The sequence below is a fragment of the Syngnathus floridae genome, chromosome 9 (assembly GCF_059516105.1).
Source record: "Syngnathus floridae isolate MCC-2025c chromosome 9, RoL_Sflo_1.0, whole genome shotgun sequence".
Lineage (NCBI taxonomy): Eukaryota > Metazoa > Chordata > Actinopteri > Syngnathiformes > Syngnathidae > Syngnathus > Syngnathus floridae.
Window position 1 is genome coordinate 12,576,317 of NC_142421.1, and position 13,544 is coordinate 12,589,860.

Genomic DNA, 13,544 nt, shown 5'->3' on the forward strand with positions numbered 1-13,544 from the left:
ATGTTGTTGCAAGGACTGAAAGATACCATCCTCAAAGAGCCCAACTGGAGTCCGGGCGACTTGAAGGAGGAAGAAGACGACGAGACTAAGAACGCCAAGGCTTATGCGGAGCTGATTCAGTTCCTGGACGACAAAAGTTTGTCACTCGTCATGCGATAAGCAGCTGATAATGTTCGCAAAGTGCTTAAAATGTTGAGAGACTATTATGCAGGCAGAGGTAAGCCTCGGATCATTTGCTGACAACTTTAAAGAAGGCCAGTGGAGAAAGCGCGACTGAGTATGTCATCCGTGCAGAAACGGCGATCACAGCTTTGAGAAATGCTGGAGAGGCACTGAGTGATGGTCTGTTGGTGGCGATGGTTTTAAAAGGACTACCTGAAACATTCAAACCATTCGCAGTTCACATCTCACAGAGTGAGGACCCAGTGAGTTTTGCAGACTTTAAAAGCAAACTCAGAAGTTTTGAGGGCACTGAAAAGATGCGTGGGGCAGCGACATCAGACAACGTCATGAGGGCACAAGTGCGGCCGGCAAGGAAGCGCACTCCAGCAGGTGTTAGTGACCGACGGGGAGATGGTACCAAGGATGTGGTGTGTTTCCGATGCGGCGTGAAAGGGCACGTAGCCAGGGTGTGCCACCGCAAGCAGTGGTGCAACCACTGTCAAAGTTAATCCCACTACTTCAAGACCTGCAGAAGAAGACCGCAATGCCGAGTCGAGGACAGTTTCGGCGGCGACGGCAGCAGCGAGTTCACGTTCGGGGTGAGCGAACGGGTGATGCAGCGGTTCAGCAACGACCCCATGCCAAGCAGATGGGCCTGATGGTCGACACAGGGGTGACTTCCCACATCATCACGGACATTACGCGGTTCAACAAGCTCGACAATGGATTCCGGTCAGAGACTCACTTCATGGAGCTGGCTGATGGGACTAAATGCAGTGATGTTGCAGAGCGCAGGGGAGATGCGGAGGTGGTGCTGATTGACAGCAGGGGGCAATGCCGTAAAGCTACCCTGTCACAGGCGTTGTACATCCCCACCTATCCACAGGACATCTTCTCCGTGCAAGCTGCGACCACCGGAGGGGCCACTGTTATCTTCAAGAGAGGTAAAAACGTCCTCAAGTGCAGTGATGGCATGAACTTCAACATATGTATGTATAACAGACTTTATTATTTGAACACTGTAGATGATGATGATGTTGGTGACCAGTGCAATGTATGTCACGATTTAAAAGCATGGCACGAAACCCTTGGCCACTGTAATTATGATAATATCCTAAGGTTGGAAAGTGTGGTTAAAGGAATGAAAATCAAAGGGAAAACTGACAAGTCTGTCTTACAATGTAACATATGTACAGAGGGTAAATTTGTTCAAACTAGGAACAGGGAGCCAGATGCTAGAGCCAGATGTTTTTTTGAATTGGTTCATACTGATCTTGCAGGGCCAATAGATCAAATTTCTATAGATGGTCATAAATATGCTGTGTCCTTCACTGATGACTATACTGGTGCTGTTTTTGTTTATTTTTTAAAGCAAAAGAGCGATGGTGTACAAGCTTCTGAGAAATGTTTTGCTGATACATCCCATTATGGGAAGGTAAGACGAATCAGGTCTGACAATGCTTTAGAGTTTATGGGTAGAAAAGTACCAGACATTGCTCAGAAAAAATGGCATCAAACACGAAAGGTCTGCTCCATACTCACCAACCAGTCACACAGGAGTTAAGACGTTACCCTTCTAGAGTGAGGAGTAAGCCAGACTACTTTGGTGATCGTGTAACTGAGGCATTGGTGTCTAATGTATCTTTCTCATTTAGTAAAGCTGTAACCTCACCTTATCTGCATCACCGGCGAAGAAAGCTCAGCGCCGCCTGTACTTCCTGCGGAAACTCAGGCGAGCAAGTGCTCCTTCGGCCATCATGACCACATTCTACCGTGGCACCATTGAGAGCATTCTCTCCAGTTGTATCGCTGTGTGGGGTGGTAGCTGCACTGAATACAACATGAAGGCCCTGTAGCGCATAGTGACCACAGCTGGTAAGATTATTGGTGCTTCACTCCCCTCCCTTGTTTGATCTTCTGCCCTCTGGGAAGAGGTACAGAAGCCTGCGCTCCCGCACCACCAGACTCACCAACAGCTTCATACTCCAGGCTGTTAGGATCCTGAACTCTCCACCCTCGGCTGCATAACGTCCTGTACTTTTGCGCTATATTCTGACTGTCTGCTGTAAGCACACTCTCTCCATTTTTGCTCCTCTTATTTATTATGTTATTTGTTTATTTATTATTTATTCATCACTCTTATTTCATTGTTTGTGGCTTCTTGGTTTTACTTTTCGTGTTGTTTACTTGTATGTATGTATATTGTGTACTATGTCTTGTCACCGTGGGATAGTGGGAAACGTAATTTTGATCTCTTTGTATGTCTTAGCATGTGAAGAAATTGACAATAAAGCAGACTTTGACTTTTGACTTTGATATTTAATGTTCAAACTGATAAACTTAATGTTTTTTTGCCAAATAATAATTAATTTTGAATTTTATGGCTGCAACACTTCTAGTAGAAGTTGGGAAAGGTGGCAAAAAAATACAGAGAAAGCTGAGAAAAGCTCATCAAACACCGATTTGGAACATCCCACATGTGATCAGGCTAATTGGGTACCATGATTGGGTATAAAAGGAGCCTCCCCAAACATGCTCAGTCATTCACAAGCAAGGATGGGGCGAGGTTCACCACTTAGTCCACAACTGCGTGAGAAAATAGTTGAACAGTTTAAGAACAACATTTCTCAAAGCAAAATTATAAGGAATTTAACGTTTTCAACATCTACGGTCCATAATATCATCAAAAGGTTCAAAGAATGTGGTGAAATCACTGCATGTAAGCGCCACGGCCGGAAACCAAGACTGAATGACCGTGACCTTCGATCCGTCAGACGGCACTGCCTTAAAAAACGACATGAGTGCGTAAAGGATATCACCAAATGGGCTCAGGAAAACTTCAGAAAACCACTGTTGGATTTTGTCCACAATTTAGGGAGCGCGCTATCTGCGCCTCACGGCAAAAGCCATTGCCAATCACCTGTTATCCAATTTACTCACTGCGTGCTCGTTTGATTTCTTCAGATTTAGGAAAATGCTTAGACACTGAAGCACAAATTAGACTTACACAGGTTGGTTGAGTTCAATCACAATTCTTGTTCAGACAGCTCTGTTTTCAGGAAAGTACAATACAGCACTGGGCCCTTCAAGAGCGGAAAGTCTCCATTCATAAAAGGCAACGTTTAAGGTTCTTTGGTTAGCTTATATCAGCTGCACATGCCAGTGTGGGCCGAGTTTGATGGGTGATGAGTCTTTGGGGTGGGGCAAGTTCGCCATGGGAGTGGGTGCTGGTTATGGGCGATTCAGTGTGTGTGGGGGCTGTTGTCTTCCATCCCGTCTTTCGGCCTTGGCGATCATCTTTGGCTGAGTCCTTGGCTGGCTCCCTCTGGCACCTGCTGGTTTTATCTCCACGTGACCTTCCTGTGAACATTCTTCTCCAATCTTGGACATACACTGTCGTACCTCATTCTTTCAATTTTGTCATTTTGTACGAAATTATGTTAGCTTTTGGCTGTGACATCATTAATCTATTGCTGTTCTTTTGATACTTCATGTCTTTGCTTATTCTTAGTTTAATCATGCTTCCAACCGTATCTTTTCTTTGTTAGGCAAAATATTTCCCTTTGTGCAGAGCGTTCAGTAGTAATCAAAAACTGGCGTCTAGCATTAGTCAAAACATAAGATACAATCAAGTACTGAACGGTCAAGACGACTCTGGCCGTGTCCATAATTTAGAGAAAAGAACATCAGGCATGCATTACACAGTTCCTTAAGGGTCATTAAGCTATTTAGGCAATATATCAAAAGTCATTTGTTATTTCAAAGTGCTCAGAAATATATATCAGATCATAAAGTTATAAAAACCTTTCTCATTACCATTTATCAAAAATGTCTAGTTATGTCTTCTTTATTGATTTGGTGTGTAGGTATAATTATAAGCTTAAAGTGTTTCTTTTATTGATTTAATATGTGAATATACTTTTCTGCTTATGTACTTTATTCAATGAGGTTTGAGCATATCTGTTTTTATAGCTAGGTAGGACTTTTTGTATTTCGGCCCCATTCCTTCACTACTGTCAGTAAATACAGTTCATCACTACATCAGTAAGTGCGGGTTAAAACTCTACCATGCAAAGAAAAAGGCATTTATGAACAACATCCAGAAAGGCCGCCGGGTTCTCTGGCCCCGAGTTCATGTAAAATGGACTGATGAACAATGAAAAAGTGTTTTGGGGTCTGATGAGTCCACTTTTCAAATTACTACCGGTGTGTTCGGCCATCCGCGGACAGGGGGACTACTGGTGTGTTCGGCCCTCCGCGGGCGGCGGGGGGGTTGCTACCGGTGTGTTCGGCCATCCGCGGACGGTGGGACGGGGCCGGGGCGGGGCAATAACATACCAGCTCTGCCGAATCCCTGAAGCCGACTCACCGAACCCCTACGGTTCAATCGAACCCAGGTTAAGAACCACTGCTCTAGTGTCTCTTTAGGTTGAAAGCCTTAAACAAGACAACTGTCTCTTTACAAATTAGACAAACACAATTGCCTTGATTTTCAGTGAAGAAGTATTGTAATTCCCATTTCTCTTGAAAGCGACGGCCTTCAATGTCAACTTGACTCGTTTTCTTTGCAGTCGCCATGGCAGAAATGAGCGGAGAGGGGTGGTGCTGCCAACTTTTGGTAATAGGATGAATTATAGTTCCAAGTTTCATGATTTTTTGTTTTCGATTTGACAGTGCAGGTGGGCCATAAATAATACATTATAAATCCATAGCTGCGGGCCGTGTGAAATCTGACCAGGGGCCGGAATTGGCCCGTGGGCCGGACTTTGGACATGGCTGGTCTAGTGCCATGAGTGAAGAAATGGAATCACTTAATGACAACAACACATTTACCGAGACTACAATGCCAGAGGGTAAGAAAGCAGTGGGGGGTAGATAGGTTTATGCTCTTAAAACCAATGCAGACGGGTCCAACAAATTTAACAGAGGCTGTGATTTACCGAAGTCAAATTCCTTGTTTGGCACGCTCAAACATGGCGAATAAAAAACTCTTGAACTCTTGAATCTTGAATCTCTTGAATCTTAAGGCACGTTATGGAGCCAAAAGATACAGTTAAAAGCAGGGTGTAGCTTATGATGAGACTTTTTCACCCACCGCCAATCTGACAAGTGTACGAGTGTTAATGCAAAAAGTGGCACAAGAAAACCTGATTTTACATCAGATGGATGTCAAAACCACTTACCTTCATGCTCCAATTGAGTTTGAGATTTATATTACACAACCAGAAGGTTATGAAGTCACATCTGACAAAGGTGAAATGTTGGTGTGTAAACTGGGAAAATCACTGTCTGGCTTAAACAATCAGGTAGAAACTGGAACGAAATGTTACATGATTTCTTGTGTGACAATGTGTTTTTTCAGAATCCAGCTGTGTACACTAAAGAAACAGAAAATCAAAAAGTGGTCATTGTGATATGGGTCGATGACCTGATTATTGTTGCCAGTGATGACAATGTGATGAAGAATGTAAAAGAAATGCTCACAGCTAAATTCAAAATGAAAGACTTAGGTAAACTGAACAACTTTCTGAGTATTGATTTTCATCAAACTGATCACTGTAATGTCACAGAAAAGATATGTTGACAAAATACTTGACAGATTTGATATGCAAGATTGTAAGCCACGAGCAACACCATGTGAACCTAAGCTTAACTATTCTGAAAACGCAGAAACCCTGAGTGATCTGAAGAAATATAGAGGCCGTTGGCAGCTTAATCTATTTATCAACATGTACCAGACCAGATCTAAGCTTTGTAGTGAGAAAACTTTCCCAATACCTTTCCAAACCAACTATAGAACAATGGGCTACAGTAAAACATGTACTGAGGGCACAAAGGAAAAGATGTTGTGTTACAAAAAGAGTGATGGTGAACCACTTGGGTTGGAAGCATTCAGTGATGCAAACTGGGCTGAACATGATACTGACAGATGTAGTACGTCAGGTTATTGTGTTAGCTTGAGCCAATTTGGTCCCTTAATTTCATGGAAAACCAAAAGACAAGCAACAGTAGCTCTTTCAACGTGTGAAGCTGAATACATGGCCTTGGCTTCAACTGTACAAGAATGTCTGTATTTAGTCCAACTGTTAGATGGTATTGATGGGTCATTAGAAGCAGCCAAAGGTTTATGAAGACAATCAAGGAGCCATAGCCTTAGCTAAAAATCCTGTACAAAGACAACGATGTAAACATGTTGACATAAAGTACCATTTTGTAAGATCAACTGTTAACGATGGCAAAGTAATGCTGGACTACTGTTCAACAGAACATATGGTGGCTGATATCATGACAAAATCTCCAACAAAGTCTAAATTGATGAATTTTGTGGCATTTGTGTTTGGAGAGTAGAAATCTGTTTATGGAATGTGTTTCTATCATATGATGAATTTTGAGGTATTTATGTTTATGAAATGTGTATGCATTACCTTGAGAAAAATCATTGTATTTCTAGTTTGCATGTATTTACCAATATAAGAGCAAGTGGGGTTGTTAGTATATGTGCTCTGTATATTGAGAGTTTTATTTTGAAGGATTCTACACAGGAAGTACTGCTTTTACTATTTCTGTTTGACAAATGTTCTTTATAAAATCCAGGTGTTACCAATGTGTTAATTGGGCACTGGCAAACCAAAGTGAGTTGTGTGACGGCTGTCATTTTCTCTGTCTCCACAGTATTACTTATTTTATTTAAATAACTCTGCTAACACTGACTACCAGCTGCCTGTGAAAAGGAAACATGCTTTTAAGAGTCGAGCAAGCCCCTGCAACTACACTTTCACAAGGGACACTTTAATTGAGAGGCTTCGAGACAAAGGCACAAAAATCGAAGATTGTTTGGCTTGCCTGATGTGGTTGTTGCAGCACCCATTCTTTGAAGGTGGTCTTTGTTTCAAATGCAAGAGAAACTTCACAGAAACACTACATCGCTACGATGAAGATGGCCACCAGTCGTACTGTGGCGGGTCAGAGGTCATGTTTCTGTAAGGAGTGCGTGGAGATCCTGGTGGGAGAGGTAACCTTTTGTGAGCTGAAAGATATTGGTCCGTGGAGCTGCTACATTTGCCAGCCAACGCACAGTGAGGGTAAGCTCAAACTCAGGCCAGACTGGAGCGTCAAGGTCCAAGACTTCTTTGCCAACAGCACCATGGAGTTTGAGCCTCATACATATTACCCGGCCATCGCTGCAGATAGACACAAGCCCTTGAAGGTTCTGTCACTCTTTGACGGTATCGCAACAAGATACCTGGTGCTCAAGGACCTTGGCTTCAAGGTGGAACGCTACATTGCGTCAGAGATTTGTGAGGATTCCATTGTGGTGGGTATGATCAAGCACGCTGGCAAGATTGAATACGTCAGTGACGTCTGCACCATCACAAGGAAACACCTTGCTGAATGGGGCCCTTTTGACCTGCTGATTGGAGGAAGTCCTTGCAAAGACCTCTCCATGGTCAATCTCCTACGGAAAGGATTGTTTGAGGGCACCGGAAGGCTCTTCCTTGAATTCTACCACATTTTGACGCTGCTGAAGTCGAAGGAGGATGACGACCGGCCTTTCTTCTGGCTCTTTGAAAATGTGGTGTTCATGTCCAGCAGAGGCAATACGGACATCTGCAGATTCCTGAAGTGCAATCCTGTTTGTGACTGTCAATCCTGTGTGACTGTCAGCCCCGCACATTGAGCTCGCTACTTCTGAGGAAACCTTCCAGGCAAGAATAGGTCGGTGGGCGCATCCCTGGATCAAAAAGTGAATCTTCAGGATTGTTTAGAAGTTGGCCGTGGAGTAAAGCTGGACAAGGTGCGAACCATCACAACAAAGACAAACTCCATGATTCAAGGGAAATTGAGACTTCCGGTCATCATGAACGGCAACTGTGGTGTAGTGAAATGGAGCAGATTTTTGGCTTCCCCAAACAGTATACGGATGTGAACAATATGGGCCGCCTGCAGCGCCAGAGGGTCCTGGGGAATTCCTGGAGCATCGCCGTCATTTGCAACCTGATAGCGCCACTCAAGGATTAATTCGAATGTGAATCACACCAGCCAAGTCCGTAAGGCCGCAGATGCATGAATACCGTTTCTGGACTAAAAACCGCAGCCGAATAAAAGCCACGCCAGATAAAATTAGGGGAAAGTATGGTTTTGTTTATATATTAGCAGCACGGGACAATAAGCTCGGGGTGTTTTAATGTTTAATCTCCATACATATTTACAAATCATACAAAATGCAGGGTTCAAAGCTTGTGCAAAAAGTGGCGGCTTATAGTCCAGAAAATACAGTACTCCCATGCACGAGTGTGAGAGCTCTTCCCGGAAAACCAAATGCTTGCCACTGTATGTTGGTGTCCTCCCACAATTCAAAGAACGTGTGTAAATTGGCCTTGGGTTAGAATGTGAATGTGGGTTTTGATTTTTCAATAAGTGCCTTGCAATTGGCTGCCCACTGATTCAGTGAGCCTGCCCCTTGCAACCCTACTAAAGAAAAAAGATAAATGGATGTACAAACCGGATTCGGTTGAAGTTGAGAAATTGTGCAAAATGTAAATAAAATCAAAATACAATGATTTGAAAATAAATTTCAACCTATATTCAATTGGATACACTTCAAAGACAACATATTTAATCCTCAAACTCATAAACTTTTTTATTTTTCAAATAATAATTAACTTAGAATTTCATGGCTGCAACACATGCAGTAGAAGTTGGGAAAGGGCATGATTACCACTTCGTTACATCACCATCCCTTTTAATAACACTCAATAAACGTTTTGGAAGAGAGGAGACTAATTCTCTTAGCTTGTCATTCGGAATTCTTTCCCATTCTTGCTTGATGAACCGCTTCAGTTGTTCAACAGTCCGGGGTCTTCCCTGTCGTATTTTACGTTTCATAATGCGCCACACATTTTCAATGGGAGACAGGTCTGGACTGCAAGCGGGCCAGGGGAGAACCTGGACTCTTTTACTTCGAAGCCATGCTGTTGTAACACGTGTAGAATGTGGCTTGGCATTATCTTGCTAAAATAATGTCATGTAACATTGGGGGAAGAGATGGTGCAAATGGTAAAATATGGATTGTTCACAGGAATAAATTGGCAGAGCTGAAATTCCAAATTTGTCCAAAAGATGGCGCCAGACCGAAACATGAGACCAAAAAGGGGCCAAAATAAGCTAAGCTAGTTAAAATAGAAATAAAACAGGAACACGGTGTCGGATTGTGAGTCACGCATGGACGCACAAATGTGATTTTTACTTTTTGATTTCTTTGCTTGGCTAAAAATGTATTCTGTAACAGCTTAAAGCAATATTGTAAGTCAATTCGATCAAGGGACCCATCACTATGAGAATAGTGACATAAATTGTTTGGAGAAGCACAAATGTGATTTTTACTTTTTGATTTCTTTGCTTGGCTAAAAATGTATTCTGTAACAGCTTAAAGCAATATTGTTAGTCAATTCGATCAAGGGACCCGTCACTATGAGAATAGTGGCGTGACACAAATTGTTTGGAGAAGCACAAATGTGATTTTTACTTTTTGATTTCTTTGCTTGGCTAAAAATGTATTCTGTAACAGCTTAAAGCAATATTGTTAGTCAATTCGATCAAGGGACCCGTCACCATGAGAATAGTGGCGTGACATAAATTGTTTAAAGCAATAGATCAAAGGTTTGGATTTTTATTTCAGAGTTAATTGAAGCGTAACTTTAAAAAGTTATTCTCATGAAACAGGAAGTGAAGAAAAGAGGAAGTGAAAGGTTTTACCAGGGGCTAGCTGTACATTTGGTGGAAAGTAATGCGTGGTCAGGGCGGAAACAGCTGCTGAAAGGCAGCAGGTGTACGAGCGTGGGAAAACTGACCAAGTCTTACCCTATAGGAGCGTGGGGAAAAAAACTGACCAAATCCTATAAGGGCGTGGGAAACTAGGCGGTCTTACCCTATAGAGAGGATATAGGTATCAGACAAGTCTATAAAAAGTCCTGCAGGGGCAGCTACGGGGCTTTTTCCCCCCAAAGAGCGCTCATACGTGAAGAAGCCCGAGGGAGTTTCAAGATTTTTTCCAAAGTCCCGGGATCTTTGTGTGAGACGCAGGATCGCTGGTGAATTAACTTGCATTTACTCCAAAGAATTGGACTGGACAACTTTGCATGAGGAACTAGGTGAAGGGAACAACTTTTCTGTATTTTAGCGAGGGGGGGAATAGCCATCGGGTCGCCGGTCCCCTCGAGGCCAGCCTGTTTCTCTGATTTGGATTTTAGAAGTAAGATCGAATTGATCACTTGACTTTGCTTCCACCAAAAATAGCACCCAGCTGGTATCTACTTTTTCCCTCTTTCATGAACTGTTTTGCAATCGAATTGTTCTGGGATTGAATGATTTTATTAACACGGGTATCAGTGAGTGAAATTGTTCGGTTTCTGGAGTAATTGAGATTTGTAATTCTATTTCATGTTTCTTCAATAAATGTGTTTTGTATATTCATCTACTTCGTTGTGCGCTGATCTGTACTGAATGTGCAATCGATTGTTTGGGGTTGATTTGACAATTAGATTAATGTGCGGGGGGTTATTATGGTATAACATAGGACCGTAATAAATAAAAGTAACATCAGACAATTTTAGAGAATTAAATAACTTTCGTAATTATTTGAGACACGAGTGAATTTTAATCCGTTTGAAAGTTTGCTTCGCCTGAATAAATTAACGGAAGTGTTTAAACCGGATTATTGGTTTGGTGTAGAACTGAAAGTAATTGAATTATTTGAAGGGCGCAGGCCCGTTTCCCCTTTTGACGGGCCGCGTAATAAGTAACTCCGAACATGTTAGAGAATTAAATAACTTTCGTAAATATTTAAGGGAAGAGTGAATTTCGTTAAATGTTAATTCGTTTGAAAAGTTACTTCCTCTAAATAAAATAACGACGGTGGTTAAATTAGATTATTTGAGTTGGTGAAGGATAAAAGTATTTCCATTGTCCGTCGGGCGCGGCCCAGTTCCTAATTCTGTCGGGCCGCGTCAAAAGTTAAACAGGACACGATCGAAAAATAGACTTGCCTTCCAAATTAATTACTGGGCAAATCTAAATAGAGTAAGACATTTTGATTCGTTTTAAGAAAGTTATTATTCTTTTTAAAGTAATCGAGTGGGGTGAAGCACTCCGACAGTTAAGTGCTAGATCTACATATAAGAAGTTAGAATTAATAATGTAAAGTGCATTAATTTTCTTCTTAAATGCTATTATTGTCACACTTTTATTAATTCGATTCTCTTTCGAATAAACAAGTTGGTCGGCTCGCTGCTTGAGCGACGGAGTAGAACGGACCCATATCAACATTTACTTCGGCAAAACTAGTGCTAGGGTGCGCTATACAAACGAATCCCTGAGGTCTTAACAAAGACATCTAAAAATATCCGTAACATAATAAGAACTTCAAACAGTAGCGGGGAGCCATCAATACGATGCGGCCACTTCGAAGTCTTGCCTCGAATTGAGTTACTCGGCTCGAGCTTCGGGTGACTTGAGAGGGATTGGCGTCGTACAGAAATTAGATTGATTCCGGTGGAGTTAATTTAAATCGGGTGGTTAGATTACGGACGAATCTCCGAACCCGGCTAAGACAAACCCGTTACCGGGAAGCCGGGGGCACCTTATTGAAAGAGGTGCTTTTGACAATAAGCAGCGCCGTCCATGACTCCATCACTTGGACGGCAGCATATGTTGCTCCAAAATCTGTATGTACTTTTCAGCATTTATGTTGCCTTCACAGAAATGTAAGTCACCTATGCCATGGGAACTAATGCACCCCCATACCATCCCAGATATTGGCTTTTGAACTTTGCGTTGATAACAGTCTGGATGGTTCACTTCCTCTTTGGTCTCGAGGACACAACGTTCAGTATTTTCAAAAACAATTTGATAGTGATGAACTGTATTTACTGACAGCGGTTTTCTGAAGATTTCCTGAGTCAATTTGGTGATATCCTTTACATACTGTTGGATTTTGCCCACAATTTAGGGAGCGCGTTATCTGCGCCTCACGGCAAAAGCCTTTGCCAATCACCTGTTATTCAATTTACTCACTGCGTGCTCGTTTGATTTCTTCAGACTTAGGAAAATGCAAAGAAACTGAAGCAGAAATTAGACTTACACAGGTTGGTTGAGTTCAATCACAATTCTTGTTCAAAAAGCTCTGTTTTCAGGAAAGTACAATACAGCGCTGGGCCCTTCAAGAGCGGAAAGTCTCCATTCAGAAAAGGCAAAGTCCAAGGTTAGATCAGTTTTATATTCAGTAGCACATTGTGGGCTGGGATTGATGGGCGATGAGTCTTCGGGGTGGGGCAAGTTCGAAGGAGAGTCTGCTTCCATGGGAGTGGTGCTGGTTATGGGCGATTCGGTGTGTAGGTGGGGGCTGTTGTCTTCCATCCCGTCTCTCGGCCTTGGCGATCATCTTTGGCCGAGTTCTCGGGTGGCTCTTTCTGGCACCAGCTGGTTTTATCTCCACGTGGCCTTCCTGTGCACATTCTCCTCCAATCTCGGACATACACTATCGTACCGCATTCTTCCAATTGTGTCGTCTTGTGCGAATTTATGTTAGCTTTTGGTTGTGACATCATTAATCTATTGCTCTTACCTGGCTATGTAAAGTTTGTGCTTTTGATACTTCATGTCTTGGTTTACGTCATTATATTCTTAGTTTAATCATGTTTCCAACCGTATCTTTTCTTTGTTAGGCCAAGATATTTCCCTCTGTGCAGAACGTTCAGTAGTAATCAAAAAGATGGCGTCTCGCATTAGGCAACATATGGCGTTTAGTCAAAACACAAGTTATAAAACACAAGATATAATCAAATACTGAACGGTCACGACGACTCTGGCCGTGTCCATGATTTAGAGAAAAAACATCAGGCATGCATCACACAGTTCTCTAAAGGTCATTCAGCTATTTGGGCAATATATCAAAAGACATTTATTATGCAGTGCACAGAAATACATATTGAATCATGAAGTTGTAGCAACTTCTGTTATTATCGTATTATCAAAGAATGTCTAGTTATGTCGTCTTTATTGGTTGATTACGTGAATATACTTGTCTGCTTATATACTTTATCCAAAGAGATGTGAGCCTATCTGTTATCGTGGCTATGCGGGTTTTTTGTCTTTCGACCCTATCCCTTCAATACTCATGTCGCTTTTTAAGGCAGTTCCGTCTGAGGGATCGAAGGTCACGGACATTCAGTCTTAGTTTCCGGCCGTGGCGCTTACGTGCAATGATTTCACCAGATTCTCTCAATGTTTTGATGATATTATGGACCGCAGATGTTGAAAACCCTAAATTCCTTGCCATTTTGCTTTGAAAAATGTTGTTCTTAAACTGTTCAACTATTTTCTCA

At 42.2% G+C, this 13,544-nt stretch overlaps 1 pseudogene; it reads left to right on the plus strand.

The window, feature by feature from the left end:
- On the plus strand, nt 1–8,064 carry LOC148393587 (DNA (cytosine-5)-methyltransferase 3C-like; annotated as a pseudogene).
- The last annotated feature ends 5,480 nt before the right edge of the window (nt 8,065–13,544 follow it).